Genomic DNA, 18,027 nt, shown 5'->3' on the forward strand with positions numbered 1-18,027 from the left:
TTTTTTAAATCTCATTTTGATCGTCATTGGCCGCTATATTTGTTCGGGGCGGATGTACCATAAAGCTTCCTCAAGTTCATCGTTGATCCATTCACTCAGTTCTTTTATTAGAGAGGGCAATTAACCCTCTGACCGACACGCTGAGCTACCGTGATAGTATTAAGGGACTCCTTGAGATTACTCGGGAGTGAGTTTTTCCTAAAGAATTCAGTGAAATCGACGTTCTGGAAATGCCATCACACAGGCAGGTGAGATCAAGCGTGCCGCACAGGCGGGCGCAACAATACTTGCGAGGCGAAGCCGCTGTCGGCTCTGTGCCGCTGTCGGCTCTTGTGCCGCTGTCGGCATTCTTTTGTACTTGCGGGTACGGAAGGCGGAACTGTTTTTCTTCCTGGACAGCTGAAAGAATTCTACTGTCAATATTTATGTTTTATTTTATCTGCTGTATATTATTTTCTTGTTTAGCGTTAATTGGACATGACGAGAATATTAACTATGAAAAGGTTACATAAAAATGTGTATTCTATGTAATGAATTATTAGTTTGCGTATTTTGATATACCTGTTTTTTATGACCATGTACTCTGATCAATTTTGCAAATAGTATTCCATTTCTTATAGTGTTACGAATTTTAATGATTTTGGAATAGCTAAACCATTTTCTATGTTTTCTATGAATTTTGATATGTTGTCAACCTGTTTTATTTTGTGCAAGATGACAGAGTGGAATAAGATTAGGAGTGTCTCCACTCAATTATTATTGTCTAAAAATTGGTTTATGATTAATTAGACGAATGCTAAATTTTTTTGATGTTTTGAGCATATGCATTTCCGCTGTTTCTTTTTTGGGACATTTTCTGAGTCTGTTTACGTTACACGAACATCCTCAGACAATGTGGGGCACGTGTAACGCCGGAAATGCATATCCTCCTATTTCCATCTATTGTACTATTTTTTTTCCTTGCTTAATTACCTCAAGATATGACATTTCTGTCTCTTTGTATATTGTAATTGTTTTACTATTTGTATATTTATGCATTTATGTCGATGTATAATTGGTTTGTTTCGTAAATATTATTTGTATTTTTACGCTGGGTCTTGCCTAGGGAAAACTGCTATCGAACGATTACGTCGATAGGTCGTGTGAAGAATCAAAGTGTGTAGGATCTTTGGTAGTGTTAACTCTGCCGCGTGGAGCGCGGGCTGAGAGAAGGAGTGTGGCGGGAGTAGCGAGTGGAGCGGGTGTGTTGTGTGACGCTCCCGCGAGTTGCCGCGCTTTCGGGGTTTGGCAGCATGTAATTGCGCTCGACTTGCGATGATAGTTTCTGACATGATGTCGCGGACGGGAAACATTAACTAGCGCACATCAAGAGCCCATTTCGTCTGGTGACCGTGTCGAGAAGAAGGCGCGCCAACATCCAGCTTCTGCAACAGCGACGGCCGACAATGAGTGACTGTCGCCACCTCCTCGACCGACGGTTTCAAACCTTCAATCAACCGACAAGGAAGACTGGACGCACGTAAAGTTTTAGAGCTGTATGGCAGACCTCAGCTTTTAATCTTGTTCCATTCTCGTCACTATAATTACAGCAACTTAGCATGAACGTTTGTTGCTCATTGTCCCAATTGCATTACCAAGCAGAGTCCCTTCCTTTTCCGAAATGAACCCGAGTGTCGTTGAAATTTAAACGCCAGCACTAAAGTAATATAGCTAATTCTATTTCACTGCTTTAATTTCAAAGTTCAGTTAGCTGGCTACAATATTCAGATTACACAAGCACAAATTAAGAGTGCGAGTTTTGTTACCATATTTTAGCTTACCTGTGACTGCAGCTCAGCTTGGTACGTACTAAATTTTACTATTGTTAATTGTTCAGAATCATTTAATTCAGGCTCAAAGTTAAATCTCTTCTTTCTAAATTGCGTAGATTCAAGTAGCTTTTGAAATGATTGTTGAGGTAGTCCAAGACTAACCGTATTTTACTGAATTTCGATGTGCTTCAGAAAGAAAGCTCACTATTAACTTCAGTCACTAAATTAACTTTCGATTTTCCGGTTTTATTAATTCTTTTGCTAAATTAAGTCAGGGTGTAGCGAAATTTATTACTTCTGACAAACTTTCAGTTTTCACACTACGCGTGTCAACCTTCAGTTGCCACGCTTCTAGTGCTAATTATATGTGTAATAACCTTTCTTTTTCAGTTACTATAGTAATTGTCCTTAGGACTGGCGACCGTGATTTCCCCCAAATCTCAAATACCTAATTACCGCTAGTTAATTGTTAACGTAACGGCTGCACATTTACTTTCTTTATTAACTTTACCCCTTTTCAAAATTAATTTCCACCAGTTTCATTAGCACATTTCCTTTCATTTAGATGTAACCCTTTCCTCCCTCTTTACCGACAGGTTAACTTCGGTGACGATTGCTTTTCCAAAACTCCCATTAGGTACACGCGGTTTCATTTTTCACTGTCATTAAGGTCGGAAAGTGAGGGGGAGGTTACACGTGGCGACCTGGTGACAGGACAATCTTCGGATTTGAGGTTGTTCTGGACACGAATTTTGCATTGTGCAAATCTCGTAACAAAGTACTGGTTACGTACAGGCCGTTACGTCAGCGAGAATAAGTAGTGGGAGTAATCCTAATTATATTTGAGGTTTGGCATTTATATTGAAAATTATTAAAATGAGTGAAGGCAACAATTGCCAAAATTTGGTAGACTTGGATACGGAACAATCGGTCGAACAGTGTGAAACGCGCACCGCGGTACCCATTGTTCAGGGGCAGGCGGCTAGCATGAAAGACGCGACCGCCGAAACGCAACAAAGAGCAGAAATGGAATTCCACACTTTAGAAAATGTTTCGGAATCGGAAGTGAAAATCAAATGTGAATCCCTTGATGACGAATACGGGGGGACAATTAAAGAGGAAGCCGCTACGGAAGTAAAAGCGGTAGTTTCCGGGAATTTAACTGATTTATTGAATGTTTTGATTAACGAAATCAAGAGTCAATCGGCAGAAATTAAAGCTCTGTCTGCCAAGCAAGAAGATCAGGCTGCCTAGCAAGAAGCTCAGGCTGCCAAGCAAGAAGCTCAGGCTGTCAAGCAAGAGGCTCGGGCTGCCAAGCAAGAAGCTCAGGCTGCCAAGCAAGAAGCTCAGTCTGAAAAAATTGAACGGATGCTAGACAATCAGAACAAAGCTATTAACGTTGTTAACAACAATGTTGGAGTTGTTAATACAAAAGTTGATAAAATCAAAGAAGATATTGTTGTAATTAATATCGAAATCGGTAATCTTAAACAGGAAATGATAGGCGTTCAGGCGGAAATTGCGAGCATAAATACTCGTTTTGATTCCGAAATTAGCAGAATCGAGAAAAGTGTAGGAGAAGCAGTTGCTCCGATCATCGAGAATAAGGTGACGGAACAAATTCAATTAGTGAAAAAAGAGGATCAACAGAAGGTGGAAACTTTAAAGGCTTTAGTGTCCGAAGTAGACACTAAAGTGAGGGAGCAGGCTAATACCTGCGAAGAGAAAAAGAGGGAAGTGGAAACGCTTGCGACAACCACTTGCCAAGTAATTACGAGAGTGTCGGAATTAGAAAAGAAACTTGACGAAAAACAGAGCTATGTGCCAATCTGTGCACATAGTTCGGAATTGTTGACGAAAGAGGAGCGGTTCGACCCCTTGAAAAAAGGCGGTATACACGCGACGGATTTCATTAAAAATTGTGAAAGAGTTTTACCCAGATCATGGACTAATGAGAGAAAAATTAATGCGGTTATTGATGTGCTGGTTGGTGATGCCAAGCGTTGGGGCTTAAACCTCAACATTACGAACCTGACTTTTGACGAGTTTAAAAATTTGTTTCTGGCTGAATACTGGTCAGAGCAAAAACAGCAAAGTGTCTGGCGCGAATTTGTCGTATCGAGGCCTTTCGATGCGAATTCGCGCGGCTCGATGAAGGAGTTTTGTGAGGGCTGGATCCGCAAGTTGGAATATTTGCGTGATCGCCGCACGGAATCCGAAATAGTCTGGGAACTCTACAAGAAGCTTCCAGATGATACAAAACGCTACGTAGGAAGCAATTATAGGACAGTGAATGATTTCCTGGAAAGAGTTGAGGACGAGGACAATTGGCGCAATAATCGCGACAGTGGTAGAGGCCGTGGTAACAACAACGAGTACCACAGCAACCACAACAATGATAACCATGGGAATAATGCATACCGCAGCAATAACAATAATGGTTCGGACCGTAATAACAATCGGTACAATGCAAATAATAACAGGAATGACAGAAACCAGTATCATACTAACGTGATACGGGCTTCACAGAATAGTAATAACGCCAGAGGGTGTGATCAGCCGCCTCAGCAGCATCCGGGGAGCGTATCTGCTGGGACGAGACAGGGAAACCATTAGCCGCGCCGGTGAGGGGCCGAGCGGGCGTGGAGAAATTTTGGCGGCCCAATAACAAGAGAAAACCCAGGTGTCGCCGTTATGAAAATTCCGTATGGAATAATCAACGGCGGGAGAGTGTGCCAGTGTTAAGAGAAAAGAGTGCGCCCACAAGTAGTAGATCAGCTGTATACACGGCAGTAGAAAATACATTCGCTGTCAGTGAGAACAATTTAAGTAGTGTTCCGGAAATCGATCATAAAGTGGCAGCTGTAATACCCACAGCGGAACTGGAGATTGAGTTTAATAATGATTCACAAGTGTTGAGAGAAGATCAGATGTCGGATAAAACGTCCGTCATCGAGCGAGGAGATGCAGAGAGGGATGAGGTCTGGTTAAGGCAGTTCGGTCGCTTATACGACGAACTAAGAGATTATAGGGGTCTGTATGGGAGAAGCGTTTATGGGGAGCGCGTGCAGGATTTTCCGCGTCTCGTCCCGCAGGAAGATAGTGTTTGTGAAATGATAGAAAGTTCTGGCCCTAATCGGCAGACTTTACTAGAAATAGTTGATGTTAAGGGGGAGCACGAGCAAGATTCGTCGTGTTTCGTCCCGCAGGAGTTAGATGTTGAAGTAGTAACGGAAAGTTCTGGCCCTAACCGGCAGACCTTACCGAAAGTTTCAGTGGTAGAAGTAACCGACCCATCCCACGCAAACCTCCAGTTTAAACATTGCGAAAGTATTAAGGAGAAAGATTACGAAAATTTCAGTGATAGCCGGACACGATTGGTAGAAAAGCATGTAGATTACAGCGTGTATGAGGTTAGAGCTGACGTTATACGGTCAGACGGTAGCAGTGTGGGTTGCGCAGATCCAGAGGAAGTAATTGCAGATAATACTGGGCACATTCCTCCAGGTAGATTGGCAGATGAGATTAATCTGACCAAAGTGGAATCAACGAAGGTGACCGTTAATGACTTGATAGCAAAGCAACACTCACTAGTTGACGAGTTACAGGAAAAGGTTTCGGTATTGGAGGCGAAGCTACAGACTAAGCCTCAGGACAAACGTGTTGAAATTAAAACTGTATTTGAACAGAGGCTGAAAAAGCCGCCAGATAAGCCGGATTTAGGATCAAAGCCGGATGGTTTTTTCTGGAATGACCTGGTTATAGACGAGGATTTACTGTGGGAAAATAAAGAAACAGTCGAGGACAAGTGTAGACAGGTAGTAGTGTCTGTTAATATGCACGACCTACAACTAAACGTGTTGATTGACACCGGTGCAGAATTGAGTGCTGTATCTGGGAAAATATTTGAGTTACTGGAAGACAGACCTGGCATCGTAGTTATGCCAGTAAGAGGAGTGAAAATTATCGGTGCTACTGGGAAGGCCAGTAAACCGGTCACAAAACAGATTTTTGTCCACTTCGAGATATGTGGAGCACGATCTGAACAAGAGTTTGTCGTCGTGCCAGACTTAACTACGGAAGTAATTATCGGGTTAGATTGGCTATTAAAGTACCGTTCGGTGATTAATTGCGAAAGCAAAACTTTGACATGTACGCCACAAGATAAAACGATAGTAGTTAGTTTTGACGAGGCAGGAGACGGTGTGCATAAGCAATACCAGCCTATACACATTGTTAACTGGCCGGATGACATTGACGTAGGAATGAATTTGAACTGCCGTAATGTGAGGAATCTCGGAATTGACAATAGTGTAGAAAGTGAATTGGAAGAGATAATCAAATTCCCTCCACGGATTGACATTAGTATTGGTGTGAAAAAGATCGTTTGCGAGAAGTAATGAAGCTAAAAGCCGATGCTCGCATACGTCGTCATGACGCAAAAACGCGTTTTGCTAAGTTTGCAATCGGAGACTTAGTACTTGTAAAAGCTCATGAGAAATCGAGCGAGATAGACAATGAAATCTCTAAATTTAAGTTTGTTTATAATGGACCATATAAAGTCATTGGCATACCTCACACAAATGCTTATTGCTTAGAGTATCCAAGCTCTGGAAAACGATTAGGTATAGGAATATTGTAGACTTGAAATTGTACCAACCTAGGATCGATTAATACCACACAATGGGTAATTTGCACAGTATGTAAATATAGAGTGTAAGATTTAAGGATGTGCCATGTTACGATGCTTTTGCCTGACCTAGAGGTCATTAAAGAAGTTGTAATTAATAAGTAATTAATTTTGACTAAATGATTTAAGAGTAACTGATTAGTAATCATCTGAAAAATCCAAGCTGCTAGTTTAAGTTTTCAGCTGAGTCACAGTAGATTAAGCAATGTAAATATGATTTTGTAACTTTCTGTAATATTTCATGAATGTGTGTTTTTATTAGTCATTGCCGATGTACTTACACGCTGTTTTAAGTTTCAGGCTAGTACATGCGTGTGATGATGGACAGTGTTGAGTTATCCACTGTGATAGTATTAAGGGACTCCTTGAGATTACTCGGGAGTGAGTTTTTCCTAAAGAATTCAGTGAAATCGACGTTCTGGAAATGCCGTCACACAGGCAGGTGAGATCAAGCGTGCCGCACAGGCGGGCGCAACAATACTTGCGAGGCGAAGCCGCTGTCGGCTCTGTGCCGCTGTCGGCTCTTGTGCCGCTGTCGGCATTCTTTGTACTTGCGGGTACGGAAGGCGGAACTGTTTTTCTTCCTGGACAGCTGAAAGAATTCTACTGTCAATATTTATGTTTTATTTTATCTGCTGTATATTATTTTCTTGTTTAGCGTTAATTGGACATGACGAGAATATTAACTATGAAAAGGTTACATAAAAATGTGTATTCTATGTAATGAATTATTAGTTTGCGTATTTTGATATACCTGTTTTTTATGACCATGTACTCTGATCAATTTTGCAAATAGTATTCCATTTCTTATAGTGTTTCGAATTTTAATGATTTTGGAATAGCTAAACCATTTTCTATGTTTTCTATGAATTTTGATATGTTGTCAACCTGTTTTATTTTGTGCAAGATGACAGAGTGGAATAAGATTAGGAGTGTCTCCACTCAATTATTATTGTCTAAAAATTGGTTTATGATTAATTAGACGAATGCTAAATTTTTTTGATGTTTTGAGCATATGCATTTCCGCTGTTTCTTTTTTGGGACATTTTCTGAGTCTGTTTACGTTACACGAACATCCTCAGACAATGTGGGGCACGTGTAACGCCAGAAATGCATATCCTCCTATTTCCATCTATTGTACTATTTTTTTTCCTTGCTTTGTTACCTCAAGATATGACATTTCTGTCTCTTTGTATATTGTAATTGTTTTACTATTTGTATATTTATGCATTTATGTCGATGTATAATTGGTTTGTTTCGTAAATATTATTTGTATTTTTACGCTGGGTCTTGCCTAGGGAAAACTGCTATCGAACGATTACGTCGATAGGTCGTGTGAAGAATCAAAGTGTGTAGGATCTTTGGTAGTGTTAACTCTGCCGCGTGGAGCGCGGGCTGAGAGAAGGAGTGTGGCGGGAGTAGCGAGTGGAGCGGGTGTGTTGTGTGACGCTCCCGCGAGTTGCCGCGCTTTCGGGGTTTGGCAGCATGTAATTGCGCTCGACTTGCGATGATAGTTTCTGACATGATGTCGCGGACGGGAAACATTAACTAGCGCACATCAAGAGCCCATTTCGTCTGGTGACCGTGTCGAGAAGAAGGCGCGCCAACATCCAGCTTCTGCAACAGCGACGGCCGACAATGAGTGACTGTCGCCACCTCCTCGACCGACGGTTTCAAACCTTCAATCAACCGACAAGGAAGACTGGACGCACGTAAAGTTTTAGAGCTGTATGGCAGACCTCAGCTTTTAATCTTGTTCCATTCTCGTCACTATAATTACAGCAACTTAGCATGAACGTTTGTTGCTCATTGTCCCAATTGCATTACCAAGCAGAGTCCCTTCCTTTTCCGAAATGAACCCGAGTGTCGTTGAAATTTAAACGCCAGCACTAAAGTAATATAGCTAATTCTATTTCACTGCTTTAATTTCAAAGTTCAGTTAGCTGGCTACAATATTCAGATTACACAAGCACAAATTAAGAGTGCGAGTTTTGTTACCATATTTTAGCTTACCTGTGACTGCAGCTCAGCTTGGTACGTACTAAATTTTACTATTGTTAATTGTTCAGAATCATTTAATTCAGGCTCAAAGTTAAATCTCTTCTTTCTAAATTGCGTAGATTCAAGTAGCTTTTGAAATGATTGTTGAGGTAGTCCAAGACTAACCGTATTTTACTGAATTTCGATGTGCTTCAGAAAGAAAGCTCACTATTAACTTCAGTCACTAAATTAACTTTCGATTTTCCGGTTTTATTAATTCTTTTGCTAAATTAAGTCAGGGTGTAGCGAAATTTATTACTTCTGACAAACTTTCAGTTTTCACACTACGCGTGTCAACCTTCAGTTGCCACGCTTCTAGTGCTAATTATATGTGTAATAACCTTTCTTTTTCAGTTACTATAGTAATTGTCCTTAGGACTGGCGACCGTGATTTCCCCCAAATCTCAAATACCTAATTACCGCTAGTTAATTGTTAACGTAACGGCTGCACATTTACTTTCTTTATTAACTTTACCCCTTTTCAAAATTAATTTCCACCAGTTTCATTAGCACATTTTCTTTCATTTAGATGTAACCCTTTCCTCCCTCTTTACCGTCAGGTTAACTTCGGTGACGATTGCTTTTCCAAAACTCCCATTAGGTACACGCGGTTTCATTTTTCACTGTCATTAAGGTCGGAAAGTGAGGGGGAGGTTACAACTGGTACAAGATAAGATATAATGAGATGAATTAGTACAAGCAGATACATCTACTAACACTGGTGAGCCAAAATAATATGACCACCTACTGAAAAGTGTCTCGGTCTACCTCTGGTGCGCCATTCAGCAGTGATTCTGCCTACCATTGATTCGACAAATACTTGATGGGTTTCTAAAGGTTTGTGGCACCAGATACCAGGTTACACTCCGAGTAATTTACGGGCACTTGCCTTGTGGATCAGGAGCTAGCGCCCGATAGCGTCCCAGTTGCGTTTCATCGGATTCAGGTAAACCGAATTTGATGGCAACACATCAGCATGCTCCTCAAACCATTGCAGCACTGGTCTTATGGCATGGACGGTCATCATGTTGGAAGATGCCATCGCTCTTGGGGAAGGCGTCATGCATAAGGGGCTACACGTGGTCCCTAATAATGTTCATATAGTCTATATCTGTCACGGTGCCTTCATTACTACCGCAAGTCCCATTGAAGCCCATAACACAACACAGCTTCCACCAGCGAGCGTCCGTGGCGCGCTGCATCTTTCGAGCAACCGCTCGCCTGGATGATGGCGTATCTGGACCCTACCATCGACCTGGTTTTAACAATAAACGGTATTCATCTGACCAGGCACACGATTCCATTGATCAGTGGTCCAATCTGGATAATCCCGCGCCCACTGTAAACATAAGTGACGATGTAGTTGGGTCAACATGGGAACACGTAGGGGTCGTCTGCTAAGAAACACCATGCTCAACGCTGTGCGCTGAACGTGTGTCTGCGCCAGGACTACACTCTGTCGTCAGATTTGCCACATCTTGCTGCCTGTTCTGCTTTAGAGAGCGAGCAAACCGCCAATCCCTATGTTCTGTGATGAAGTAATGATGTCCAACTTCTCGTCGCCTACTCGTGGTTTCAGCATTCTGGAATCGCTTTCCGTAAGTCCTCACGACGGTAGCACACAAACAGCCGACCAACTTCGTCGTTTCCAAGATCCTCGCCCCCAGAGACAGGGCCACAACAAAATAACATTTTTGAAAGTCGCTTAAGTCGGCGGATTTTAGTATTTGCGCCATTTACCATAGCCTGGATGATTCCCCAATCGTTTCTTCTCCACTCATATGCTTCTCTTGCCGCGTCACGTGCCCTCAGCGCAACCAAGCAGTATACAACCTCACTGTGGACACTGGTCATAATGTTTTGGCTCACCAGTATATATGTACATACATGTAATACTGAAAGCTGGCGAACCGGCAGTAGCTAAAAGCGGTTGAGATGTCCATTTTTCTCCATAGTTGGATATCCTAAATACTCCAGCTAGTTAAATGCTGCCAGTCTTGGGTCTACGATGTCTTTCCAGATAGCTACGAATTTTCTTTTTTGGAAGTCGTGCAAGATGTGTTCCAATGTTTGTTCCAACGTTCCGCAGTCGATAGTGGTCATCATTCCCCAATTCAATAGGACTGCTGCGGTCACGCAGTAGCCAATTCTGATACGGTTGAGGTAACTTGTAACGCCGGAAACGCATATCCTCCTATTTCCATCTATTGTACTATAAAGTTTTTCCTTATTTCTTGCCTGAAGATATGACATTTCTGTGTCTTTATATATTGTAATTGTTTTGCTACTTGTATATATATATATATATATATATATATATATATATATATATATATATATATATATATATATATATATATATGCATTTATGTCGATGTATAATTGGTTTGTTTTGTAAATATTATTTGTATTTTTACGCTGGGTCTTGCCTAGGGAAAACTATGCTATCGAACGATTACATCGATAGGGCGTGTGGAGAACCAAAGTGTTTAGGATCTTTGGTAGTGTTAACTCTGCCGCTTGGAGCACGGGCAGAGCAGAGTCTGCCTGGAGTAGGGCGGTGGAGCAGGTGTGTTGTGTGACGCTCCTGTGAGTTGCCGCGCTTTCGGGGTTTGGCGGCATGTAATTGCGCTCGACTTGCTATGATAGTTTCTGACGCGGTGTGGCGGACGGGAAGCATTAGCTGGCGCACATCAAAAGCCCGTTTCGCCTAGTGACTGTGTCGGGAAGAAGGCACGCCAACATCCAGCTTCTGCAACAGCAACGGCCGACAATGAGTGACTGTCGCCACCTCCTCGATCGACGACTTCAAACCTTCAATCAACCAACAAGGAAGACTAAAAGCACGTAAAGTTTTAGAACTGTATGGCAGACCTCAGCTTTTCAAACTGTTCCATTTGCCTCACAAAAATACAGCAACTTAGCATGAACCTTCGTTGCTCATTGTCCCAATGGCATTACCAAGCAGGGTCCCTTCCTTTTCCGGAATGAACCCGAGTGTCGTTGAAATTCAGTCGCAAGCATTAAAGTAGTATCATTCTATTTGACTGCTTTAATTTCAAAGTTCAGTTAAAGTATTCATAGCTGTCTACCATTACCAAACAGAATTATATTTTCATTCCGCAAGCACAAATTCAGAGCGCGAGTTTTGTTACCATATTTTAGCTTACCTGTGACTGCAACTCAGCTTGGTACGTACTAAATTTTACTATTGTTATTTGTTCAAAATCATTTAATTCAAGTTCAAAGTTAAATCTCTTATATCTAAATTGCGCAGATTCAAGTTGCTTTTGAGATGATTGTTGAGGTAGTCCAAGACTAACCTTACTTTATTTAATTTCGTAGTGCTTCAGAGCCAAAGTTCACTATTAATTTCAGTCACTAAATTAACTTTCAATTTTCCGGTTTTACTTTGCTAAATTAAGTCAGAGTGTAACGAAATTTATTACTTCTGACAAACATTCAGTTTTCACACAACACGTGCCAACCTTCAGTTGCCACGCTTTTAGTGCTAATTATATGTGCAATAACCTTTTTTTTCAGTTACTATAGTAGTTGTCCATAGGATTGGAGACCATAATTTTTCCCAAATCTCAAATATCTAATTAACGCCAGTTAATTGTTAACGTAACTACTGCACATTTACTTTCATTATTAACTTTACCCCTTTTCAAAATTAATTTCCACCAGTTTCATTTGCATTTTTTCTTTCATTTAGATGTAACCTTTCCTCCCTCTTTACCAACTGATAAACTTCGGCGACGATTGCTTTTCCCAGATTTCCATTAGGTACACGCGGTTTAATTTTTCACTGTCATTAAGGTCGATAAGTGAGGGGGAGGTTACAAACTCAATATTTGTTTTGCTTGGTTCGCTTTGGGGGGTTGTGTAGTCGGATATGTTTCACCCAAATTTTTATTGCCATGGAAGGATCCGCACTAATTTCTCGATTCTTTTTGTTAGATTATATATTTCTGGAGCGAGTCGGCAGTTGTTTATCCGGATTGGTTCTTTCGATTTGAGTCACGTTCGTGATAAGTTGTTGAATGTTTCATGAACTGTTGTCTGTGGGTCTTTTGAGCTCCATCAGTTCATGTGTTACTGCTTGTTGTCGTCGGAGATTTGGAGTGGCAACATTGGCGAATACTGAGAACCACGATATTGGTGTGGATTTAAGAGTTCCTGTCAGGATCCTCATCGTGTCATTTAGACGGGTATATATTTTCTTGACATGGCTACTTCTCCTTCAAACAAGAGAACAGTATTCGGCGACAGGATACACAAGTACTTGTGCTGTAGTTCTTAAGTAATTTGCATTAGATCCCCGCCTATCACCAGCCTGTTTCCTTAATATATTATTTCTTATTTTAACATATGTCCTGTTAGTTCTCGGTGTTTCCCTAATGTCAGGCTCTGTCAAGAGTATCACCTTAATGTTTGGGGTGTCATCCATGTCGTAATTTTTTGTTGTGAAACATTACTCTCAGTTCATGTTTGCCGTTCTTCTGGTTGCGTGGAATGACATGACTTCTGTTATATTAGGCTTCGGAAAGAGTCTCCACTTCTTGTAATACTGGTCGTGCTTTCCTTGACTGTTAGTAAGTGTTTGTTCACCTTCATCGAATGTGTTGCTTTGAGCTGCTACAGCTAGGTCGTCGGCGCAGCTAAACTTTGAAGGATCAGTAGTGACTATGTAGCTAATGTACAAGCTAAATAAAAGTGGGACCAGAGCCTAGGCCTATGGGCGACCACTCTTTATGGTATAGGATTTATTTGTGATTCGATGACCATTCTTAATGGTATGGGATTTACTTGTTTTTCTGCAGCCTTAATTTTAAAAGAGAGGTTTTTAAGCATGTTTTCGATTAGCGTTGTGATCTTTGAGCTTGGAACTGTTTGATAGGGCTTATATATTAATATACCCTTAAAAATAAAACTAGCAAAATATATTCAAATCAAACACTACAAAACTGTTGCAGATCCCACACTACACTACGTACGCGAGACATAACTGACTAACAAAAAGCAAGAAAGCTGTAATCAGGCACAAGAAATAAAGTCCCTAAAAAGAGTTAAAAGTTGCACAGTAGAAGAGAGACTAAAGAATCAAGGTATAAGAGAATAACTAAAACATTTTCTTCTATATGATACAATTCTAGATCACAGAAGAAAATGGAACGAACACCTAGAAAGAATGGAGAGTATAAGAGAATAAGGTATAAGAGAAAAACTAAAACATTTTCTTGTATATGATACAATTCTAGATCACAGAAGAAAATGGAACGAACACCTAGAAAGAATGGAGAGTACGAGACAGCACTTATAGGCAAGAGAAAGTGTCAAGGAAGAAGAGACAGACGAAGACCCCGGCAAGAATGGGTACCATAACAGACAACTTTGCCTCATACCGGGAGAGGAAAAGAAGAAGAAGGTGTAGCCGAAGGACTCTATGTTTTTGTTCAGTTACAAAAGAGAATCTGTTCGAAATATGAGAACAAGGATTCTGCTTTCCAAAATCATCATAGAATGGAAAACTACATTGCGTCTCAAGTCTGCAGGTGGTAGCAGAGAGAAACAAGAATATGTATTAACTGTGGCCTCTGATAAGCACGAAATTTATACGAAAAATATAACTGTATTGTCAACACGAGCAGGAGCAATTTGGGAAAATAATTAGAAGACAGTCGAAGATAGTCTCAGGAATACTTCGGTCTGTAAACATTACTACACATGACGTATTTTGTAAGGTGTCAGTCATATATCCCACGGTCCCAAAAAAAATAGCAACTCTCCCCTGGGAAAATAATTAGAAGACAGTCAAACATAGTCTCAGGAATACTTCGGTCTGTAAACATTACTACACATGAGGTATTTTGCAAGGTGTCAGTCATATATCCCACGGTCCCAAAAAAGATAGCAACTATCCCATATGACCATTATCTCATTCTGTTATATAAATATGTGTTACAGTAGGAATCATATGACATCACAGAGTATTTATTTATCTCACTGAAGCATTTTTACATGTAAAGGATTATCTGCATAATGGTAATGAGCTGGAACATATTTATTTATTATTTTATGTAGGACGTTCAAACTCTCCCCCACCATGAACTATACACATTAAAAACTAACACAGAATATTATCATTTTCTATGAGTGTCTCTGATACATTATCCTGAGGCTACTTATACTTACAAGGGCAAATAAAAACAGTGAATGATAAAAATACGAATAACAATAACAATGACAACAGAAGGCAAAAAGAAGCCGCTATTTAATATCATCAGAAGCACAAAGTGTAATGACAGGGGAAGTTTGAAATGACCGTAACTATGTAGAAAGAGCTGACTATTTATTAATGAGACAATTAATTTCGGTCAGCTGTTACTATATTCAGACCTGAGTGAATACAGTACATTACATAATTCGTGTCATTGTATGTATAGATGCTACAGTCACATTAATGAGCCATACAAGCTGCGTCATGATATGGCTGATTAATGTGACTGTACCATCTATACATACAATGACACAAATAACGTCATGTACTGGATTCACTCATTATCTGAAGATGGTGATAGATGACCGGTATTCATTTCCTGATTAATATCATTTCTGTGATAGATGACGATTTATAACAAAATAAGCATTTCCTGGCTCTCTGTGAAACATTATTACATACATGTCGCAACTCGTGAAAAGAGCTGACTGTTTTAATAGAAGACTGTAGACAAGGGGGAGGGCAAGATGAAGGGGGAGGGGAAGAGGAAGTTGAGACTAGTGATCTAAAGGCAAGTGTATGAGTTCCTTGAGATTTCGCAAAAGACCCTTCTGGGTTCTTGTTACAGAAAAGGAGTTTGAGAAGATGGGTCTATTATACGACTGAACAGAGAAGATTTTAATTTGTTGGGAGCCACTACTACTTCTATGATATTTAGGTAGATGTGTGAGAGGTGAGTGTGAACGAGAAGGAGTGCAATGACTGAGCAGGTGGTTCTGCAGCAAGAGGGTACGGTAATCATTACTTCTGTATTCACGTATCCATGATAATTGTTTCTTAGCCAAGAGTGATATGATCGAAAAAACGATAGGCATTAATGTATCGCGCACACGCGTTCATCGACAGTTCCATCCCGTGTGAGGTCCTTCAAGTAAGTCCTTGAATAATACACTACTAGCCATTAAAATTGCTACACCAAGAAGAAATGCAGATGATAAACGGGTATTCATTGGACAAATATATTATACTAGAACTGACATGTGAATACATTATCACGCAATTCGGGTGCATAGATCCAGAGAAATCAGAACCTCTTGCCGTAATAACGGCCTTGATACCCCTGGGCATTGAGTCAAACAGAGCTTGGATGGCGTGTAAAGGTACAGCTACATATGCAGCTTCAACACGATACCACAGTTCATCAAGAGTAGTTGAAATGGATCAAATGGCACTGAGCACTATTGGACTTACCATATGAGGTAATCAGTCCCTTAGAACGTAGAACTACTTAAACCTAACTAACCTAAGGACATCACACACATCCATGCCCAAGGCAGGATTCGAATGTGCTACGGTAGCAGGAGCGCGGTTCCGGAGTGAAGCGCTTAGAACCGCGTGATCAAGAGTAGCTACTGGCGTATTGTGACGAGCCAAATGCTCGGCCACCACTGGCCAGACGATTTCAATTGGTGAGAAATCTGGAGTATGTGCTGCTCCGGGCAGCAGTCGAACATTTTCTGTATCCAGAAAGGCCCGTACAGGACCTGCAACATCCGGTCGTGCATTATCCTGCTGAAATGTAGGGTTTGGCACGGATCGAATGAAGGGTAGAGCCACGGGTCGTAACACATCGGAAATGTAACGTCCACAGCTCAAAGTGATGTCAATGTGAACAAGAGGTGACCGAGAGGTGTAACCAATGGCACTCCATACCATCACGCCGGGTGATACGCCACTATGGCGATGACTAATACACACTTCCAATGTGCGTTCACGCCAAATACGGATGCGGTAATCATGATGTTATAAACAGAACCTGGATTCATCCGAAAAAAAATGACGTTTTCCCATTCGTGCACCCAGGTACGTCGCTGAGTACACCATCACAGGCGCTCCTGTCTGCGATGCAGCGTCAAGAGTAACCGCAGCCATGGTCTCCGAGCTGATAGTCCATGCTGCTGCAAACGTCGCCGAACTATTCGTGCAGATGGTTGTTGTCTTGCTAACGTCCCCATCTGTTGACTCAGGGATCGAGACATGGCAGCACGATCCGTTACAGCCATGCGAATAAGATGCCTGTCATCTCGACTGCTAGTGATACGAGGCCGTTGGGATCCAGCACGGCGTTCCGTATTACCCTCCTGAACCCAACGATTCCATATTCTGCTAACAGTCATTGGATCTCGACCAACGCGAGCAGCAATGTCGCGATACGATAAACTGCAATCGCGATAGGCTACAATCCGACCTTTACCAAAGTCGGAAACTTGATGGTACGCATTTCTCCTCCTTACACGAGGCATCAACGCCGGTCAACTGCTGATTGTGTATGAGAAATTGGTTGGAACTTTCCTCATGTAATCACGTTGTCGGTGCCGCCACCGCGCGCCAACCTTGTGTGAATGCTATGAAAAGCTAATCATTTGCATATCACAGCATCTTCTTCCTGTCGGTTAAATTTCGCGTGTGTAGCACGTCGTCTTCGTGGTGTAGCAATTTTAATGGCCAGTAATGTATTACAGTCGGCCTGTGTGGTCGAGCGGTTCTAGTCGCTTCGGTGTGGAACTGCGCGGCCGCTACGGTCGCAGGTTCGAATCCTGCCTGGGGCATGGGTGTGTGTGATGTCGTTAGGTTAGTTAGGTTTAAGTAGTTCTAAGTTTTAGGGGACTGATCACCTCGGATGTTAAGTCCTATAGTGCTCAGGGCCATTTGAACCATTTGAATAATATAACTTGCAAACACATTCGTGTGAGGAATGGTTCAAATGGCTCTGAGCACCATGGGACTCAACATCTTAGGTCATAAGTCCCCTAGAACTTAGAACTACTTAAACCTAACTAACCTAAGGACATCACACACACCCATGCCCGAGGCAGGATTTGAACCTGCGACCGTAGCAGTCTCGCGGTTCCGGACTGCAGCGCCAGAACCGCTAGACCACCGCGGCCGGCTAGTTCGTGTTATTAAGCTCATGGTAAGCATAGAGCATGTAAGCAGTGACCTGAAGAAAAGTTCACCTGCTCGCAAGTACTGCAGGCCAGCAACGCAACAACGCAACCAAAATGTGTGCTGACGCTGGCGAAGACTTCAGCAACGGATCTCGACAGTGCAATCGGCTGGCATCTGAAAGCAGACGCGCCTGTTACGGCATTAAGTCGCTGCGCCCGACCTCGGCACTCCAGCCAGCACCACCTAGACTACAGCCCTGCGCTCACACTTGTGACGTCACATACTGATGGGGGGGTCTGTATCGGAACGCTCGT

At 41.7% G+C, this 18,027-nt stretch overlaps 1 protein-coding gene across 1 annotated transcript in view; it reads right to left on the bottom strand.

Moving 5' to 3' along the window:
• LOC126174953 (UDP-glycosyltransferase UGT5-like) overlaps nucleotides 1-17,800 on the bottom strand; it is a 486,206-nt gene extending 468,406 nt beyond the window's left edge. The window contains exon 1 of the mRNA XM_049921418.1: nucleotides 17,782-17,800. The gene's annotated coding sequence lies outside the window, so the exon portion shown is untranslated. The remainder of the gene's footprint in view (nucleotides 1-17,781) is intronic.
• Between the last annotated feature and the right edge of the window lie 227 nt (nucleotides 17,801-18,027).

The sequence above is a fragment of the Schistocerca cancellata genome, chromosome 3, assembly GCF_023864275.1.
Source record: "Schistocerca cancellata isolate TAMUIC-IGC-003103 chromosome 3, iqSchCanc2.1, whole genome shotgun sequence".
Taxonomy (NCBI): domain Eukaryota; kingdom Metazoa; phylum Arthropoda; class Insecta; order Orthoptera; family Acrididae; genus Schistocerca; species Schistocerca cancellata.